Source organism: Aethalodelphis obliquidens, unplaced genomic scaffold (genome assembly GCF_003676395.1).
Source record: "Aethalodelphis obliquidens isolate GAN/ISIS:26980383/991018 unplaced genomic scaffold, ASM367639v1 scaffold1, whole genome shotgun sequence".
NCBI classification, from domain to species: Eukaryota; Metazoa; Chordata; class Mammalia; order Artiodactyla; family Delphinidae; genus Aethalodelphis; species Aethalodelphis obliquidens.
Window position 1 is genome coordinate 14,694,774 of NW_020837945.1, and position 22,708 is coordinate 14,717,481.

The window sequence follows — 22,708 nt, forward strand, 5'->3', positions numbered from 1 at the left end:
TAAGGAGCCGCCTGACTCTGGTCCACAAGACATATTGGAGGAATACATATACCCTTTAAAAGTCAAATTGTCAAGTTGTCCTGCTTGAAACTTATCCGCTGTTTTCTTGCTCTGCCTCTTATTAAATGTTGTGCCCACTCAGCAAATCTTCAGCCCCGTCTTTCTTACTTACTTACACAGTATCCATTTTGTTCAGCCATCCAACATCTTCCACGTGGTCATGTGCTCACCAGGAAGCTGTGATTCTCCTGCTTGTCAGTAATCAGTTTAAGCATGAGCACAGGAACATGTCTGGTCAATAAAGAGACAGAGAAGAATGCAGAGGCTTCTGGGAGAGATGTCTTGCCTCCCCTTACCTCTCATAATTTGGACACTTGATAAAAATATCCCTCTTCTTCTCATGGAATTTGCAGGTCTTCCTATGGAACTGCAGTGGAAATCACAGGGAGGGCTGCCTTGAAAATAAAGCTAATCCATGAAATATGGCAGAGTATAAGAACAGCAAAAACTTGGATCCTTGATGTAGTTTTTGAGCCACTAAATTCACCCACCTGGGAGCTACCCTCCTTTGATAGAACTGCAATGTGCTGTAATAGATTTTCTTCACCATGTGAGACACTTTGAGTTGAGTTTCTTATCGCATGCATCCAAACACATCCAAATTAGTATATCCTTGTACTTGTTATTTGGCAACTTCATGCTTCATTAACATTTTTATATTATGACACATTAGGACAATGAAAATCCATGGAAGTCAAGTTAGTGTATTTAACTGTTTATTCAAAGAGTTGATAGACTAGAAGGGTGACACCACTGGCCAAAGATAATTTTAGGGGTTATATATGGACTGGAAATAGGTATAATGAATCTCTTTCACTTGTTATTTTAAAAATTAACAAAAATATCTTCAACTGGAATGGTATATAGATTGTGGCATTTGGCATTTTCCTTACAAGTTGGCTAAATCAAATACACATATTTGATTTAAAATCTTGGGACACATATAAAGTTTCGTAATCTGTAAAGAAAAAGAAGACAAAATTTTAAATTGCATAAATAAATATTTTGATGATGGGATATTTTATAAATTTGACCTCAAATTAGAGACATGTATCGGTGACACAGGGTTTTTCCAATCTTTAACTGTTTCAATGAAAAAGAGAATACATTGTTCAGTCGATGTTATGTAGATCAAACATCTGATAGATATTCAATATCCCTTTATAACTGATTCAGTGTCAAATAGCCATATCATCAACGAGTTGGAAGTTCACCCGCATTTCTTAATTCCTAGAACAGAATTTCTTGTGCTAGATGGCATTGTCTCCCATAACTTCTTAGTTTCAGTATGCATATTTATCCACATGGCTGTATGCATATCCTGGACAGAAACTAATTAATGAGTGCATCCATTTATAATTTATCAGCTGTTAGTATTCCATTAGCTACACATTTTTTCATTTGTATCTATTTGGAAAAAGCATGTTTGTCATTTTCCACAGGAGAAAAGAAAAAACCTAATCTACTATATCACTTTAAAATGAACTTGCGGATGATGTAAAGCAAACAAAATAATAACTACCTAAAGGCTATTTAACTCTCTGAGGCTGTGTTACGACCTGTGCAATCCCTGTTATTTCCAGAAATATAATGATGGTTTTGCCTTTTTATTTTGATAGAAAAATAATCAAACTGCTTTTTTCCCCCAAACAGTCAGACAAAATGACATATGCTAAGACCCTTGGAGTTATTATGTAAAAGTTGAGCCCACAGGTTCATTAATTTATGGGGAAAATAGAGAAAAACATTTCAGAGTCATAGGGAGAGAAACTTTTAATTGGAAATTTGCATTTACAGTGTAAAATTTTAGTCTCTCAAGGTTGTTACTTTCTGAGTGGATGGAGGGAAATGGAGTAATTGAGAAAAAAAAATGTAACTGGCTTTCTGTCATTTTTCTGGCCACGCATTGAAGTAGTACTGCTCAGTGAATGGAACTGTTGAAATTCAGGAGAGGTACAAAAAGACCTCTTATACTATGATATAAGCATCACACAAGTGAATTGAACTGATAGCTTTTATGCTTTCATCATTTTCCAAACACACAGTAATGATAACATTTTGTTCTTGCCTGCTGTTTGATAAAGTTATGTTATATCTAACTCCAATTAAGTTGTTGGCAGAAACTATTTGAATAACTACCTGGATAGCCATTATACTTTATGCAAGTTAGCATCTTGGTAACTCTCAAATAAACTGCTTGTTTAAAGATAACAAAAAAGAAAAGAAAGTTGAATATTTTTATGGCTACATGTAAAGACTATGATTTTTTCATTTAGATAGTTCATCATTTCTTGTTTATATATTTTTACCTATTTCAAATCTCTGAAATTAAGAGGTATCTTATAATTAATGGTGTGAAATATTATAACTGACAGCTCCCCGCTTACTGAAATAAGAAATAATTGTGCAAATTATTAATAGAATCTAAGAGATTAAGTAGAGTAACTTTACTACAAATGAGTCCTGGTATAATCGGATCTTTCTAAATTGAAACTGTATGGTCTTTTTAACTACCTGTCCAATTTATTTCGACTTTGAAACATGAATTTTTCTTCCTCTGTGATTTTACCATACTTCTTCAAAGTTCATCCTCCTTGGCCATCCAGCACTTTCAACGTTTGGCTAAAGATAGATTTCAAGTGTCACCTCCTCCTAAACGTTCTTGTTGGTTATCCCAGCCAACATGGGGATGCCATAGCTCTTAATGCCCCAAGATCTTTAGAACTTTTTAACTCTGAATGTGAAAACTTCAGCTTACACTACTCCAGATACACGTGTGGGTTGTGGATTATGCTACAAGGAGTGAGAACAGGATATGGGAGAATGGATGTGGAATTGTAGAATAATTATCTATGGTCCATATTCATATTTTTGCATGAATTTTTCATGGCTCAAATGGAATCATTAATAGATAAATAAAGCAGGGCATTAATTCATTAATGTTATAAGCAATGTTTTTTTTTCCCCATTATTGCTCTATTTCACTATTGCAAATGTGACAAAAATGGGTTAATAAAGACCTTTACTATTGATCTTCTGGTAAAGGTTCTTGGACGTATTCTCATTTTGTTGCTAAGTGAATAAATATCAGATAAATTCACCTGTGTTTATTTTTATACTCCAAGCACTGAATGGTATAGGAAATATTAACCTAAGTAAATTAATTGATTTTGATTTACCTAAATAAAAATGATACAATTATAGAAAATTATATTTTCAGTTGTTATTTTACCAAAAAGAATATATTTCATATGGGAACTATAATATCAAGAGCTTACTTCCTTTCTCACCTCATATTTTACCTTAATGGGAAGACACCTTTGAAGATTATTATTTAAAAAACCTGTAAATCATGTCCAGTGGTTTTTTTTTCTTTCTTTCTTTTTGTGTTTGTTTTTTAGTGTTTGGAAGGAAATGGGACATCTTTCATTTGAAATGCATAGAAACAAGTTTAATATTTTGCTGAAGACCTGTTGTAATTGCTGGTGATTTACAATAGTGATTAACCATTATCCAAGGAAAAATAGAGTTTAAGTCAGCAAGTTTAACTGTTAGATAGAAATACTGCTGATTGAAAACAGTCTGGTGTACATGTTCCATGTATACAAGGCATAGAATAGAATGTCAGTTAGTACCGCATGTTCATGAATTAGAACAATAACTTCTCTCTTGATAATTTATAACAGTCATAAATTTTTCTGATGATAGTTGAGAAAAAATTAGAAACCACTACTGAAATAAATTGTTCTGAAGCACCTTCTGGCATTTTCTGAAAAAGTAGGAGTAGCGACACGGGCTCCTGATTTAGAAACTTGAATCTGGCATAGTTTACTACTTAGGGTTTAGCTTAATGAATTGACATTTATTTAAAGTTATGTGGAGAACTCAAAAATCCAGTATTACCACATAGTTCTTATGCGGAAATATAGAACTACAAAATAACTAAGCTTCTTTAAGATTGGAATATAATTTGAGAACTAGATGGCTAGAATTATCAATATCATCTCTAGGGCTTCATTAGAACAATAGTAATTTGTTCCTCAAACATTGATGTTCTTCTCTCATTCTAATTTATACCTATTATGACTTAGCTTCTCTCTCCATTTCCATTATTTCCACTCACACTGACCAGCTACTCATTCTCTGTAACTCCTGCATTCATATTCCAAAAGAGAGGCTTTATTTGGTTTTAGTAGTTGCCATCCAATCTAGAGTGCCCTGTCTAGCTTTCACCCTAGTCCCTTTCACAAATCAACAGATGATGTTGAGTCAATTATCCGTTGCTGGTCCAACTGGCTATTACCTTATTGGTGAAGCCATGTAGTAAAGAATATGGTGTCCTGAGATAAGAGGCCAATTGGCTGCTCTTCTCAGCAGGAAACAATCTGAATGGCAGTCTCCCATAACAAAGCTGTATTGTCCATCAGTATAGGCAGCTTTTCATCCAGTTGGGAAAGTCTAGGTTACAGGAAACCAAGATTAATAACTACCAAAACTTAAGTCGGAAGGAAATACTAAGGCCATATATTTCAAAATATGTGATTACTAAAATTTTTATCCAAATGGTAACCTCATTTTAAAAAAACATGTGACTGTTGGAAATTATGATTCATTAATATTTATGGAGGCCTTATTAATATCATAACATATAATAGCAAAAATAGCTATCATCTATATAATAAAGATTTTTTTGTTCAACGTTTTATTAGTGGGCCCACAAAAAGAACTCAATAAATGCTTGTTGAATTAAGAACAAATAAATGAAGGGATAAATGAATGATTATGGTTTTGCCTCATTTACTATCTTATTTGATCCTCATGATAATAATTCATTTATTCAATGAATATCTCTAGAGTATCTGTTATGTGCCAGGCACTTTGTAGTAGATATTATCATTGCTGATTTGTGGTTGTGATTGTTGTTATTGTTTTGCCATTATTATTATGTTTTTTATCCCCTTTTTAATAAATCTAGTAATCAGAGAAATCTCAAAGCCTACAAGTGGCAAAGCTGGAATTTTATTCCACAAACTTTGAATGAAATCCCAGAATTTAAAACTGTCTTTCTAGTGTGGTGGTAGACCAATACCTCTTTCTGTCCCAGGGTCATACAAAAGTTCATCTTTCTAAGATAGCCCTCTTCCTCTACATACTTGGCCATATGGCCTGGTTAATTACTACCCATTTTTCAGATTTCAACTCAGAAGACAGTTCAGGAAAGTCTTCTCTGCTCCTCAAACTAATTTAGGTTCCCACGTAGCACACTTTCATTATTTACTGAAACTCTCCTTCAAAGTGTTTTTCATAGACACCATTAACTAATTCACTAAATGCTTTTAAAATTTTTCAGCTCTCCTAGTATAATGCAGGCTTTTGAGGGCAAAGCCTCCGTGTGTTTTACTTACTGTTAATCTGTAATCCTAGAACAGGAAAATATGAAGTGTTCAATAAACTGGTATTCATTGGATGTATGAATATACTAGGTAGATCATAAATTTTGAAGTCAAATACATGATATCAAAAGTGACCTTGAGGAAATCATCCAATCCCCCAAAACCCATATAATTTTCTTCACCTGTAAAATGGAAATAAAGAAATCTACTTGAGTATGAGTATACAATACTCCCCTACATACAAATGATTTCCATTCCAACAGTGCATTCGTAAGTCCAACAAAGTTAGTCTAGGTACCCAACTAACACAATCGGCTATATAGTACTGTACTATAATAGGTTTATAATACTTTTCACACAAATAATACATAAAAAAACACAAGAAATAAAGAAAACATTTTAATCTTACAGTACAGTACCTTGAAAAGTACACTAGTACAGTACAACAGCTGGCATACAGGGGCTGGCATCAAGTGAACAGGCAAGAAGAGTTACTGACTGGAGGAGGGAGAAGAGGTGGGAGATGGTAGAGCTGAAGGTTCATCAACACTAGGAGACTGAGGGCTGCAATTTCACTCACGTGTGACTTTGATGAAGCACACGTTCGCATCTTTGAAAGTTCATAACTTGAAGGTTCGTAGGTAGGGAACTTACTGTAATTTTAAGCTGAATTTCTGATACACAGTTGGTATTTAGTGAATGCTTTATTTCTTATAATATAAAGTTTGAGAAGTTTAGCCTGTTAGTTATTACAATTGAGGTGCAAGAAAACATCACCATTTACCTGATTGAAGCAATGAAAATCACAGGCATGAAGCCTAGAAAAATATAAATAATTCTTGAAGGATGAAAAGCCCAAATGTATTAAATAACTTTAAACATCTAGACTATTCTTGCTTCACAGCCAGGATGTTTTACTTAACCTTATACTGAGCCTTGGAATTGAAGTAACACTGAAGATAAAGGACAAGTTTTAATAGCATAAAAGCATCCTCCAGTCCATACCCAAGTGAAGATCATCTAATAAAAACTGAAACAAAAATTGTTTACTACCTCTATTAAGGTTCTAGAAGCCAGAAACTGCCTCAAAAGGCAAACAAGACTTATATATGAAGGGGCAATGGATGGGGAGGATGAGAGGAGAGTTTCTTATGAAATATATGATAACAATGCTTCTCAAACAATGTGCACAAAAATCACTGGGGATTTTTTAAAAAATACAGATTCTGATCCAGGTGGTCCTGATTTGACCTGACATTCTGCATTTCTAATGAGCTCCCAGGTGATGTCATCAACACTGGTTCATAAGTTGCAAAAATATTGAGATATTATTAAAGAATGAGCAGCCTGAGGAAAATAAAATTCTACCTACTTTCATTAGAGTGTGAATAGAAACTCGGTGGAGATGAGGAAGAGTTAGGTCCCCAAATTCATTTGGACCCCTATCTTTTGACAAGTTATTTGGAGAATTCATTATCCAATATTAGTGCAAAACAAATCAAAAGTTTTTCAAATTAGTTTCCTTATTCTTGTGGTTGAATGTAAGATTGCTTCAAATTTAAAAATACTGCAAATTCAGTTCAGCTCAGTTCAACAAACACTTGTTCATGGATATCATATACAAAGGCCTATGCTGAGCATTTGGGTGTTTGTTCAGGTAAGTTATGCATGGTCCCTGAGCTCTTGTACTTCAGCATGGGAGAAGACACTCATAAACAACTCAGTTTCAAGGAAGACTGTAGTAAATACCAAATTAGAAGATAAACAAAGTGCCATATTATTATGGGAAAGAGAGGTCTATGCCCCCCTCAGGACAGCTAGGATGAAGCTTCCTGGCAGAGGTGGAATTCAAATTGGCTTTGAAGGACAGGTAGGAATGCCAACAGGGTCTTCTGGATGAAGTACTTAGAAGTGAGAGAACACAGTGTTTACTCCACAAACAATGGGTGGAGAGTAAGCCTCCAATGGAAGCTGGAGGTAGAGGGACTTTATTAACAGATAAGGCTGGAATAAAGGAGGAGCTCCATGTTGGCTGGTTTGACTACAAGACTGAGAAAACCAAACATCTTCCTGTAGAGAAATATGTATGTACACTGAAAAATAATTGTGCCAATATTGTGAAGGATAGTTGTAGAGACTAGGTTGGTGATTGGCAGGAATATTTAGAGCACCACCTTAGGTGTGGAGTGGGGAAGATGGAAAGGTTAAAAAAAAAAGCTCCAGGTGAGACAAGAGTTTATATAATTTGACAGGAGTTACTTTTGTACATTTTTTGGAAAAGTGAGAAATTTTTAAAATAGACATAACAAAATATCAGGAATTAGATGTAAGAAGAAATGAGTTTTCAAATTATAATAATGTGGCCAGCTCATTGTAGAGCTTTGCTGACCCTGAGTTAATGTCTCCCAGAAATGAGGGGCAATGCTTGTACCCAAGTGCATTAGAACCTTCAGAAGCCAGGGCACAATACCAGTGGGATTTCCTTCCTTACTCCAGACCATTTACTTTACAGGCTGAATAAACAGTTAAGGACAAAAGTAATTCAGGCAAAGACTGCTTGACTAATACTTAGGTTCATTTTCTTGTTGTATGCAAGACCAAAAAGCCACATGAGATTTTCCATGAGACTGTATTTTGTTCATTAGAAAGAGAATTAAAAAGTCTTTGAACACTTGCTTAGCCGCAAGGAACAATAACTTATTCTTCAGTTATCAGTGACATTTTTAGGTCCCCTGTGCTCAAAATATATGTGAGAGGTATTTTTTAGGGAGGAGGAGAGGGAGTTTTGTTTTGTTTTAACATTTATTTTTGCATTAGAGGAATATTATTTTTATCTTATAAAACACACAAATCTATAGTATAAACTAGAAGATAACAGGACAATTTTAATGATCTAGATGCTGTAGCAGTTTTTCCTGAGCCTTCTTAAGCCTTGAGCTCCCTTTCCTGACCCTTCCTCTTCAGTGTCTTTTACTATGGCCCGCATCAAAGAATATTTCTAAGAGAAATTTTGGTGGCCTTATAGGGTTGTTTGGGGGAGTAAATTAGATTGCCTAGGTAGAGTTCCTTGCACAGGGTAAATTCTGTATAAATATTAGTTTCCTCCTCTCCCTTTTCAGAACACTGAGAGCTGAGCTTGGAGCTGAACACATTATTAAGTATCTTGATTAATACTAGAAAGAATTAAGAATAATATAAAAAAACATATCTGTAGCTTTGGTCATTGGATGTCTTGTGTAGATAACATCCTCATGCTTTGTTTACCTAATTGTATCTCAATGCACAGTTGTTTGTTAGATTTTTGTAGGAGGAGCTGAATCTTGAAATGGGAATTAGCTTTCAACTGTCTTACAAGTGAAAAACAAAAGATTATTAAGCAGGAGTCAGTTCTAATGAGCAACAAATTATCTCATTTTATAGATGAAAAAAAATGTCCCCCCCAATGTATAATTCTACATAAGAAAAAAAGGTGTAGAAAATATCACATTAAGCTTGGAAGTCTTTAGAGTTAGCATATATATTAAATACATTTAATATATTACTATAATTTTAATATAATTAATTTTATTTAGTTTAATATAATTAATTTTAAATATAGTTCATGTAAGTTATTTTTTAGCATCAAATGTAATTCTATAATTTGGTGATTATTCTCATGGAAAGTAGCTATTCTATATATTATATTTTTAAATATTTATAGGCAATAAAAGAAAAGGAAAAAAAAATAGAACCCTGTAGCTACAAAGTTTGTTAAGGATGATTCAGATATTAAACCTTTAGGTAATTAAGAATGACATTTAATGAGCCATGTTTTAATAACAAAGTTGAATATTACCTTAATAGCATTTTCTGTCTCATTTCCATGTAGTAATTCTGGTTTCTGAAAAACATATGGGAAGGGGGTTCATCAATTCAGTAGCATGGTTTGCTGATTGCTCTTCTTTTCTTGAAGGATAGAATCAATACTAAAATGGTGAGTCTAGATGTCATCATTTGCTTGCTTTATAATTTGGGATATAGTTTTACTTCTCAGATATTTTAGATAAATATTTGAAATAAATAACTGAATATGACAGACAGTTTGGACATTGTGATTTACAATATTTTTGCTCAAATGGTATTTTCACCTAAAACACATTTTAGCATTCACAAACTTGTTTTTTTTTCACACTTCTACTGGTCCCCTTCCAATTTTAATATGTGACAAAAGAAAAAAGTACCACAGGAAGTGATTTCACTTACTTTATTAGTTAACTTCTTCATAAAAAAGAGTAGTATGTTCAGGAAGGGAGCACCTAAATAACTCCGACTTAGATCAGTGAAACATAATTTTACAGGTTTATAATCTTTATTTTGCTCTCGTGACATATTTAATTTGTTCAGAAGAGAGAACATAGTGCCCTCTACAGAAACTCTAGCCAGCTGGGTACTGTAAGGAGGACCATCTGCTGAAATAAGCTCCATTTTTAAACCTCAAAATGTTGTAACTATCATTTATTTATTTTCTTGCATAATATTAAGGGAAAATTATATAAATCCTGATATTTTTCCTTTGCTAGTTAGTGGATTAAGTCTCTTTCATTCATAATGTGGCCCCAGACAAACTGAAAATAAGAAAATGTATCTTAGTACCAGTTGGGATGGTTTTGATTACAAATAATAAGAAAACCAAAAAGGAAATTTACTAAATTCCAAAACAAGAAGTTCAGAGGCAATGACTCTGTGATTAGTAATTTCAGTGGCTTCACACACCATCAAGGATGAAGGTTCTTCTGCATTGTAAGCTCTGCCATTCTGTCTGTGATGACCTCTTCACAGCCTAGTTTATCCCACAGTTAGGTGGCTGCCGCAGTTCAAGATGTCACATACAGATGTGACAAAATTCAAAGGAAGAAGAGGGCTACTTCTGCCAATGTCTTTCTATGAGCAAGGAGAACTTTTCGAGGAAACTCCTAGCATACATCCTTTATATTTCACTGGCCAGAGTTGAATCCTGTACCAATCACTGCCCTGTGACTAAGATACAATTAGCTTAGACGAGCAGTCCATAACGTGTGGTCTATGGGTCACTGGCTGTCCCCAAAATTCTTTCGGGGTATTGGCAAAATCAAAACTAGTGTCATAAAAATATTGGCATTATTTACCTTTTTTCTGTTGGTGAAATTTGCACTGATAGTGCAAAGGCAGTGGTGGGTAAAACAGTTGGTGTCTTAGCACCAATTAAGCAGGAACACCAAATTGTACTAGGAGTCACTGTATTCTTCACCTCCATACACTCATAAAAAACTGAATTAAGCAAATAAGTTAATAGCTTGTTTCATTTAAGAATGTCCTTGACAAATTAAGGAAAAATTAATGTATTAAATTTCTGTATATCAAATATATCTCAATACAAAAATTTGACATGTTTATATGTCTTATTATTTTGTGTGACAAAATTGGAAGTATACTTAAAACAATTCTGTTGTGGACCAAAGTATGGTGCTTATGTTTAGGAAAAGCTCTTATGCAATGTTTGAGTTACAAGCTGAACCAGCCACTATTTTCATAATCACCATTTTTTCTTGAATGAAATCTGGTGGACACATTGCAATTTTTCAGACAGACATTTGCAGATATTATTTTGAAAAAGAACAAAGTGAGTCTGTGACTTCAAGGAAAACCAATAACACTATTTTTTGCCAATGATAAAATATTATCTTCCAAACAAAAATTGGAATTTGAGAAAACTATTTTGTTACCATGAGCTGTATAGCTTTCTAATACTTAATGAGTTTTCTGATGAGATTGATGATTATGTCAATAAATGTGATTTTTGCTATTGTAAAATGAAATGTATCAAAATTTGGAAGATCTGAATAACTCATTGAACCAATATTTTCTAAATGACCAGTGAATATTGCTATAAAACTATGCATGAGTAGAGGATTCATTATTAGTGCATATAAATTAAAGAATTTAAATTTAACCATGACCAAATGTTTCACTAATATCTTTTAAAATTTCAAAAACTACTGTTAAGAAATGACCACTTGTTAAGTTTTGTTTCTATCAAAGAAGAATATCCACAATTATATGAAAAGGCTATTAAAACACTCTTCCCTTTCCAACAATCTAAACATACAGGTATTTTTTTCATATTCTTCAAACCAAATAACATAATACAACAAATTGAATGCAAGACAGATGGGAGAATCTAGCTATCCTCTATTAAGGCAGATAGTAAAGAGGTTTGTGAAAATATAAAAGAATGCCACTTTTTAAACTAATTGCTTTTGCTTTGGAAAATGCAGCAATTTTTCATGAAATATGTTATTTTTGTTAATGTAATATTAGTGACCTTATCTTTTATTTTTAATAAATATTTAACTATATATTTAATGAATATTTTTAACATTTCTCAGTTTTAAGTTCTAATATGTTACTTTTTTTTTTTTTTTTTTTTATTTCCGGGGCCTTTACTTTTTTTGCCTCTCCCGTTGCGGAGCACAGGCTCCGGACATGCAGGCTCAGCAGCCATGGCTCATGGGCCCAGCCACTCCGTGGCATGGCATGTGGGATCTTCCCAGACCAGGGCACGAACCCGTGTCCCCTGCATCGGCAGGAGGACTCTCAACCACTGCGCCACCAGGGAAGCCCTAATATGTTACATTTTGATAGATATATAATCCAAAAGATGTTTGGGGTCCTCAATCTTTGTAGGTACAAAGGAGTGTGGAAACAAACAGTCTGAGAATCCATGGGCCAATCAGGAATCCCCCTTTGTGACTAGAGGACTCTCCTGAGGCCATGATTACCTGGAAAAGGATGGAACAGAACCTTAGGCCCTGTAAGAAGGGTGGAAGATGGGAGAATGGATTTTGGGAAGGCAATCAACAGTGTTTGCTGAAATCTTCTACAGAATCACAGCATTTCATCTGTAGTGTCTGGAATGGTTAATGAAATCGTGGTTTTCAAAGTGTGTTGTTTGGAAGTTTTTCAAATGGAGGACATTGGCAGGTGGGAATCAGAGTTTCAGGCTCTACTGTTCCAATCAGAACCACTATAAGTATATCTCTTTTACACGTTGGGCTTCCTCTTAAGATTCATTTAAGATGTAATTTGTGGAAGAAAAATGTTGAATATCACTGATTTAACATTTCCGTTGTGGACATATACATTTCTGATATCTAATCTCACAAATTAGGTTTTAAACTTCTTGAAGATCAGATTACAGTATTATTCTCCATTTTCTTCTAAACATCAGAGCCCAATGCTTTATACTTAATGACTATAATGCTGATTAAATTTAAATAAGTTTTCAAGTGGCATTTTCCCCTGTTTTTTCAGGTCATATCCATAAATCAAAGGATTGTATCTTGGAGACAGTTGTGTCCAGAGATGGGAATGGTAAAGTGTGTGTGTATTTGAGGCTCATGTATTTTATTATCGGTCATTGTGAGTCAATTTTTTAGGGGAGTATTTCTAGGATGCCTAATAACACTATTTAATTTGGGAAAACACTTAATCTTCAAAGACATTTGCAAAAGCAGTAGGTAATTGATCTCTGCAACAAGTCTTTGAAAGGAGCAGTTATCTGCATTCCTATTCTACAGGGAGAATATTGAGACTTTCTAAAGACCATTAGAAAGGGGTCAACACCACAATTACTTAAATTCTATGCAGGGTGTTCTTGGGGAGACAACTATAGCACTAGACTGCAAGGCAGACCAGAATTACAGAGAAAAAAATGCCTGCAAAATAAAGTGGGCAGGAATACTACATTACCTGAGACAAGGACCAATAATATTGATTTTGAATCACTCACTTCTGTGTTAAATTATTTTGCTGATAACTGGATAGAACGCAAACTTTACCAAAACGTAGTTCAGACTGTGTCCCCTATCCCCCGTTAATACCCCATTTCTGCCCCCTGAAGATAGCTTCTAACCAAATAACAGTATATTTAACTCTTTTCTGTAAAATACATATGTTCACTTATTACTATATTCTAAATACTCATTTCCAAATGGCAAATGACATTTATTCAGGTGTCAAATCACGATATGGAGGGAATACTTATTTTTCAAAATGAAAAATACTTATTTTTCAAAATGAAAAATACTTATTTTTCAAAGTTATAAATACACCTCAAGGCAGGGAAAACCTTTATGTACACCACAGTGCCTAGCATCTTCACATAATTTGTTCTCATAACGTCTAATATTTAAATACCCCTTACAGGCACTGTTTAAAGCATTTTACAGATACAGACTCATTTGAGTCTCACAACTGCTTAATTCAACTTACAGCTCTTAATTGTATTTTACAAATGAGGAAGCTGAGACTCAGTAAGTTGTCCTGGGTCACACAGCTAAGGATGGGTACAGCTGGGAACCAAAGCCATGTAATCTGCCTCCAAAATCTGCACTCCACCCACTAACCTATAACCTTGAATTAAGTTTGTAATGGGACGCATGAACTGGGACACTAAAAGAAAAATAGGATTGTGGTTTTAGGTTGGTTGTTGTTCTACGTAGCTCTCACTGAGTAAGAATGAAGATTCTTCTTCTTCTGCTACCTCCTCATATCAAAAACTATGAGGACCATCCACTGGATGACTGGATGAGCATCTAGCTAATGGGATCAATTTCTGTGTTCCCAGACTGGCTGAATGGATACAAAAACAAGATCAATATATATGCTCTCTACAAGAGACCCACTTCATACCTACGGACACCTACAGACTGAAAGTGAGGGGATGGAAAAAGATACTCTATGCAAATGGAAATCAAAAGAAAGCTGGAATAGTAATTCGCATATAAGACAAAATAGACTTTAAAGTAAAGACTATTACAAGACACAAAGAAGGACACTACATAATGATCAAGGAATTGATCCAAGAAGAAGATATAATAATTGTAAATATTTATGCACCCAACATAGGAGCACCTCAATACATAAGGCAAATACTAACAGGCATAAAAGGGAAAATCAACAGTAACACAATCATAGTACGGGACTTTAACACCCCACTTTCACCAATGGAGAGATCATCCAAAATGAAAATAAATAAGGAAACACAAGCTTTAAATTATACATTAAACAAGATGGACTTAACTGATATTTATAGGACATTCCATCCAAAAACAGAATACACATTTTTCTCAAGTGCTCATAGAACATTCTCCAGAATAGATCATATCTTGGGTCACAAATCAAGCCTTAGTAAATTTAAGAAAATTGAAATCATATCAAGTATCTTTTCCGACAACAATGCTATGAGACTAGATATCAATTACAGGAAAAGATATGTAAGAAATACAAACACATGGAGGCTAAACAATACACTACTTAAGAACGAAGTGATCACTGAAGAAATCAAAGAGGAAATCAAAAAATACCTAGAAACAAATGACAATGGAGACACGACGACCCAAAACCTATGGGATGCAGCAAAAACAGTTCTAAGAGGGAAGTTATAGCTATACAATCCTACCTTAAGAAACAGGAAACATCTCGAATAAACAACCTAACCTTGCACCTAAAGCAATTAGAGGAAGAAGAACAAAAAAAAACCCAAAGTTAGCAGAAGGGAAGAAATCAAAAAGATCAGATCAGAGATAAATGAAAAAGAAATGAAGGAAATGATAGCAAAGATCAATAAAACTAAAAGCTGGTTCTTGGAGAAGATAAACAAAATTGATAAACTATTAGCCAGACTCATCAAGAACAAAAGGGAGAAGACTCAAATCAATAGAATTAGAAATGAAAAAGGGGAAGTAATAACTGACACTGTAGAAATACAAAGGATCATGAGTGATTACTACAAACAACTCTATGCCAGTAAAATGGACAAACTGGAAGAAATGGACAAATTCTTGGAAATGCACAACGTGCCGAGACTGAACCAGGAAGAAATAGAAAATATGAACAGACTGATCACAAGCATTGAAATTGAAACTGTGATTAAAAATCTTCCAACAACAAAAGCCCAGGACCAGTGGCTTCACAGGTGAATTCTATCAAACATTTAGAGAAGAGCTAACACCTATCCTTCTCAAACTCTTCCAAACTATAACAGAGAGAGGAACACTCCCAAACTCATTCTACAAAGCTAAAATCACCCTGATACCAAAACCAGACAAGGAAGTCACAAAGAAAGAAAACTACAGGTCAATATCACTGATGAACAGAGATGCAAAAATCCTCAACAAAATACTAGCAAACAGAATCCAACAGCAAATTAAAAGGATCATACACCATGATCAAGTGGGGTTTATTCCAGGAATGCAAGGATTCTTCAATATACGCAAATCAATCAACGTCATACAACATATAAACAAACTGAAGGAGAAAAACCATATGATCATCTCAATAGATGCAGAGAAAGATTTTGACAAAATTCAACGCACATTTATGATAAAAACCCTGCAGAAAGTAGGCATAGAGGGAACTTTCCTCAACATAATAAAGGCCATATATGACAAACTCACAGTCAACATCATCCTCAATGGTGAAAAAGTGAAATGATTTCCACTAAGACCTGGAACAAGACAAGGTTGCCCACTCTCACCACTCTTACTCAACAGAGTTTTGGAAGTTTTAGCCACAGCAATCAGAGAAGAAAAAGAAATAAAAGGAATCCAAATCGGAAAAGGAGAAGTAAAGCTGTCACTATTTACAGATGACATGATACTATACATAGAGAATTCTAAAGATTCTACCAGAAAACTACAAGAGCTAATCAATGAATTTGGTAAAGTAGCAGGATACAAAATTAATGCACAGAAATCTCTTGCATTCTTATACCATAATGATGAAAAAAATCTGAAAGTGAAATTAAGAAAACACTCCCACTTACCATTTCAACAAAAAGAATAAAATATCTAGGAATAAACCTACCTAAAGAGACAAAAGACCTGTATGCCGAAAATTATACGACACTAATGAAAGAAATTAGAGATGATACAAATAGTTGGAGAGATATATCATGATCTTGGATTGGAGGAATCAACATTGTGAAAATGACTCTATTATCCAAAGCAATCTACAGATTCAATTCAATCCCTATCAAACAACCACTGGCATTTTTCACAGAACTAGAACAAAAAATTTCACAATTTGTATGGAGACACAAAAGACCCCGTATAGCCAAAGCAATCTTGAGAATAAAAAATGGAGATGGAGAAATCAGTCTCCCTGACTTCAGACTATACTACAAAGCTACAGTAATCAAGACAGAATGGTACTGGCACAAAAACAGAAATATAGATCAATGGGACAGGATAGAAAGCCCAGAAATAAACCCACGCACATATGGTCATCTTATCTTTGATAAAGGAGGCAGAAATATACAGTGGAGAAAAGATAGTCTCTTCAATAAGTGGTGCTTGGCATACTGGACAGGTACATGTAAAAGTATGGAATTAGAACACTCCCTAACACCATACACAAAAATAAACTCAAAATGGATTAAAGACCTAAATGTAAGGCCAGACACTGTCAAACTCTTAGAGGAAAACATAGACAGAAGGCTTTATGACATAAATCACAGCAAGATCCTTTTTGACCCACCTTCTACAGAAATGGAAATAAAAACAAAAATAAACAAATGGGACTAACGAAACTTAAAAGCTTTTTCACAGCAAAGGAAACCATAAATAAGACCAAAATCCAACCCTCAGAATAAGAGAAAATATTTGCAAATGAAGAAACTGACGAAGGATTAATATCCAAAATTTACAAGCAGCACATGCAGCTCAATAACAAAAAGACAAACAACCCAATCCAAAAATGGGCAGAAGACCTAAATACACATTTCTCCAAAGAAGATATACAGACTGCCAAAAAACACATGAAAGAATGCTCAACATCATTAATCATTAGAGAAATGCAAATCAAAACTACAATGAGATATCATCTCACACTGGTCAGAATGGCCATCATCAAAAAATCAGAAACAATAAATGCTGGAGAGGGTGTGGAGAAAAGGGAACCCTCTTGCACTGTTGGTGGGAATGTAAATTGATACAGCCACTATGGAGAACAGTATGGAGGTTCCTTAAAAAACTACAAAAGAACTACCATACGACCCAGCAATCCCACTACTGGGCATATACCTTGAGAAAACCGTAATTCAAAAAGAGTCATGTACCAAAATGTTCATTGCAGCTCTATTTACAATAGCCAGAACATCGAAGCAACCTAAGTGTCCATCAACAGATGAATGGATAAAGAAGATGTGGCACATACATACAATGGAATATCACTCAGCCTTAAAAAGAAACGAAATTGAGTTATTTGTAGTGAGGTGGATGGACCTAGAGTCTGTCATAGAGAGTGAAGTAAGGCATAAAGAGAAAAACAAATACCGTATGCTAACACATATATATGGAATCTAAGAAAAATAAAAAAGGTCATGAAGTACCTAGAATAAAGGGAATAAAGATACAGACCTACTAGAGCATGTACTTGAGGTTATGGGGAGGGGGAAGGGTAAGCTGTGACAAAGTGAGAGAGTGGCATGGACATATATACACTACCAAACATAAAATATGTAGCTAGTGGGCAGCAGCCGCATAACACAAGGAGATCAGCTCAGTGGTTTGTGACCACCTAGAGGGGTGGGATAGGGAGGGTGGGTGGGAGGGAGATGCAAGAGGGAATAGATATGGGAACATATGTATATGTATAACTGATTCACTTTGTTATAAAGCAGAAACTAACACACCATTGTTAAGCAATTATACTCCAATAAAGATGTTTAAAAAAAATTTTTCTGTGTTCCGAGGCGTCCTTAATTTATACTGAGATTCATACTGAGGGTTGCAAAAAATTATTAATCAATATGTATATTAGTATTCAAAGATCACTGTGTACCAAGCCTTTCTTTACTTATTTACTTAGAGGATTGTTCTCTTAGTGTACCCCTCTAAATGTCTGCAGATTCAAGGGTTGATGTCAAAAGAGCATGCTTTTAAATGTCTTGCTTTATCATCATGACTGCTCTCTGCCACATGGATTTCTTTGTACCATGCTTCAGCAATGTGGAGATACATGGCTTGCAGAGAAGGGAGGGAAGGTGTGAAGATATTCAACAACCACGTGATTTCTATGAAACATCTCTACTTTCACTGCCACCATCACAAATGGGTTGAGACAGCTCAGAGGGTATTTCTCTTTAATCATTTTATATCCAGATGTATGCATTTACACCAGCATGTGAACAATTTCTAGAAATTTTGCCATTCTCATTATGGAGTACCAAAAATAATGCACATGGACAATTTGCAAAGTTTCAAAAATTTTGAATTAGTCTTTGTGAGACAGGCTGGGACTTGGGACACTTTGCTGGGACCTGGGACCTTTTGCTGCAGTGTTGCAATGCTTTCACCTGGACACACTTCTCCTCGAGTAACAAAATACTAAGAAACTGTATGGGACTAAAAATAACTGTGTGCATGTGGCGGTTGGGGCAAATTCTGGACCTGAAAGTTACAAAGAGACCAAAATACCCAACTGCCACTTTTGAAGAGCCTGGAGCAAAAACACGGTGTTGAGAGCAAAAGCCGGATGTTGCGCATGACCCCTGCACACACCACCACCCAAGGGGTGGGCAGAACACCTAAGCCACCCCTCTGGCCCGACCCCTGGACACACCCCTACCCTCACCCCATATAAGGAACAAGCTTGCCCCACTCAGGGAGTGAGCAAGCAAGGGAACCTGCTGTTTGTTCTCTCTCCCCACTGCTGCAGCAGGAGCCCCAATAAAGCCTCGCCTGAATTTCTTTTCTGGCCTCTAATCAATTTCTATTGATTGAGGAAGGCCAAGAACCCTGGTCAGTAACATTTGTACCATCCTGCCTCACCAAAATATCTTAAGCCTCACGTCCCAAACTTAATATTACTGTTAGAAAAACCTTTGTTCATATCCCAATTCTTCTCCTTAGCTTTATGACCTTATGCAATTGACTTAATAGTCCTTTCTCTCAGTTCCTTAACTGTAAAATGAATATAGTATTACTTACCTCTCAGGATGTTGTGAGAATTTAACGAGAACATGAACATAATGTACCTGGAACACACTGGGTTCAATTCAGGCTCTTTTATTTTTGAATTAAGAGTTTCAGCTTATCAAAGACAGTTTCCCTTTCTGACAGTTCACAGAATCTCTTCTCCACTGAGACCATATTCTGCAACCCTTAATCTCAAACGCATGGAGGATGACAGATCTGAATTAGCCTAATTCTCTCCCCGCCCTGTTTCTCAAGAGTTAATTGATGCAGTTACAATTACAGATGGGTGAACCTCATTAGCAAGCTGCTCACTGGAGAAAATCTCATGGTGTTCAGACCTCAAGCCTAGCGTTGTGTCAGAGTCTCCTGGGAAATGTTTTAAAAACGCAGATTCATCAAGCTCTACTCACTCAAACCAAGAAGAACAAAGCCTTGGAATCTGTATTTGTATTTAATCCCAGTGAGAAGGTGGTAGCCAGCACTTCTCCAGTCCTCTGATCCCCTTTTGGAACTCTTTGCCTTAGGTCTTTGCTGCTTAGTGTTGTCCATGAACCCCCAGCAGCAACAGTAGCAGCTAGAAGCTTGTTAGAAATGCAGAATCCCAGGCCTCCCCACCCAAACCAACTCAGTCCGAACCTGAATTTTAACACGATTCCCATGAATTTGTGCACACGAAAGTCTGAGAGCACTAACTTTGACTTTTCTTTCTCTCTTTTCTCTCCACCACCCTCAGCCTGTGCAATTCTTTTGAGTCATTACTCACAAGAAGTACTTGACAGGCAGCTCAGAAAAGTTGCCAAACCTTGAAGAAGTCTTGGTTCTATGGGTTCTGATTTCTATCTATCTAGCTATCTAACTATCATCAATCTATCATCTATCTATTTTATCTATCCTCTATCTAGCTATTTTACCTATCTATCATCTATCTATTGTATCTACCTATCTATCTATGTATTGGTGTGGGTGGGACAGTATGGGGTTTTCCTTCAAGTATAGGATCCTACTGTTGTGGATTTGCCTACATGGGTTTTCACTGCTTCATGGTTGAGCCTTTAAATACCTGCTATTCTAGAGGAAGAATTTATTGATGTTCCTTTGGGGGGCTAATATTCTAGTATAACAGAGCAGAGGTTGGTGAGAAGCACATATTTTGATAGCTTAGAGAGCTGAATGAGGCAGCAATAAAAATAATATTTCAAAACAGTTAAGCTGTCACCCTAAGAAAACTCTGAATGGTGTGTCAAAGAAGAAAGCACTTTACAAAAGTAATTCAATATTGAATGTGTATGTCTGTAATTTGATTTGCAGGAAGCAGAAAATGAAATGTTATGGAAAGATTGTTTCCCTACATTTTATAATTTCTGCTAGTACACTTATATTGACTGTATTTGAATCCTTAGTGAGTGAAGGATTTGCCTGTATCTGTGGTGTAATTTCTGTAGTTTCTCAAGACCTTCTGGAGTTCTCATTAAGTGTATATAAGAGATCTAAGACAACTTGAATATTAAGAAACAAAATTCCTCAAGCTCTGACAAGCTTCAATCTTGATTACACTGGAATAGCTCGTATACACTGCATCCTCCAAACCAGGGCAGGTAACTAATCTAGAGGAATTCATTCTTTCAAGCACATAGCAATATATTTTTCACAGTGGTGAATTTTGCATTGGTGAGGAAGAGAGTAGCTACTTAACTGTACAATAAGCGAAATCTGTGGTATTCATTCTTCTTAGTAAAAAGGCACCCCTAGACGACTAGAAAACAAACATCTATATCTATGTTTGTTTTGTAAGAGGGGCTGCCTTCTGGTACATTTTGTAATCACAGACCCAGCTAAGTACCTATCTAAATTGAAATCACCTCACATTTTCCATTTTGCATGCCTCTTTCCTATAACCTCCTAAACTGTCCTTATTAAATTTGTCCTTGAAGAGAATGGCTTCCTGTAAACACAAACAACTGAGAAATTAAATGGAGGGACAGAGTTCAAGTTGATTATGTGTGGCTAAATCGCATTTTATTCATCTGGAAATAGAATATGTATACGTTTTCATTCAAAGTGATGGAAGATACTTTAGATCTCTAAGATTAGCAAGCGTCTTGATGTGGCTTCTATTTGAAAAGGAAAAAAAAAAATTAGCTTGTGTTTGACAGGTGTCATGTTTTGAATTTGAATGAGAGGTAGTTGAATGTGACATTTGACTCCCTGCAAAAGAAGAGCTGTGTCAGCCTCCATAAAGACATTTCAGATTGTGATGGGTTATCTAAAACTGATAACCTTCAACACTCAAATTAACCTTGCTCCCCAGTAGATTATTCCCACAACACTTGCAAACCCCGCCCCATTAATTGTGCTCTTTTAGTGCAACACTGACATCACATGGTAAGTCAACTTAACCTCAAAGATTAATTTCTTCTCTCTTAAGGTATGGTGGATCTTGCAGGCGTAGAGATGGTATTAAACCCCCGCTTTTCCTTGAATGATGTCCATTCAATTTTTTGACAGAAAGGTATAGAGCATTAGAAAGAAAGAAGAAACATAATCATGGAATAGTAGTGTTGTTACCAAATTTTAGTTAAATACACACATGCGTGAACACACAGGAGTGCACACACATGACCTGGATATCCTTGGGGTTATTTTGCCCGCGCATTGATTAATTTCAGAAATGGTTAATGTATTAAGAAATGACTCCAAAAATATAGAAATTTTAAACTGTTCTGATTGCCATCTATTGCCAGAGATTTGTCAAATAAGCCAAGTGCCACATTATGAAGTGATTCAGGGTGATGCTGCACCCTGAACGGGATGCATGTCATTTGTGTTTCCAACAGCTGGAGAAGCAATATCTGCAGACTTCATACTCAGCTTTGGTATTTTGGCTTAATGCACAGAATTAGCCAACCTGCAATAGCAGGGTGATCGGCTACCAAGGAGACCACTTTGATTCTCTCTACTCCCTCAGATGCTGCTAGGAAAACTCATATGGGAAGCACAGATAACTAAAAAATAACAGATGTGAAACAGCTCTTTAGGATGCTAAGTAATAAAATGGATGGTAAAAAATATATACAGTCTTTTTATCATTTTCCCTTATGTTTTAAAGAAAATATGTCAAAATTATTCATAGGACTCTCTTGTGTTCCTTAATTTTTCCTGTTTAGAAATTGATATGAAGACATTTAAGTTAATAAAAGTGTCAAATTCATTGCCCCAAAGGGGATATTGAGTTTTTAAAAAAATTAATAAAGATTAAAT

General features: G+C 35.4%; 1 long non-coding RNA gene across 1 annotated transcript; it reads right to left on the bottom strand.

The window, feature by feature from the left end:
• Positions 1–774: 774 nt before the first annotated feature.
• LOC113617913 (uncharacterized) lies at positions 775–19,625 on the bottom strand. The gene is made up of 5 exons (XR_003431830.1): positions 19,463–19,625; positions 9,289–9,333; positions 5,466–5,635; positions 4,364–4,518; positions 775–1,018 (listed from the first exon to the last, which is right to left on the bottom strand). It is a non-coding gene; the product is annotated as an uncharacterized LOC113617913 (long non-coding RNA).
• Between the last annotated feature and the right edge of the window lie 3,083 nt (positions 19,626–22,708).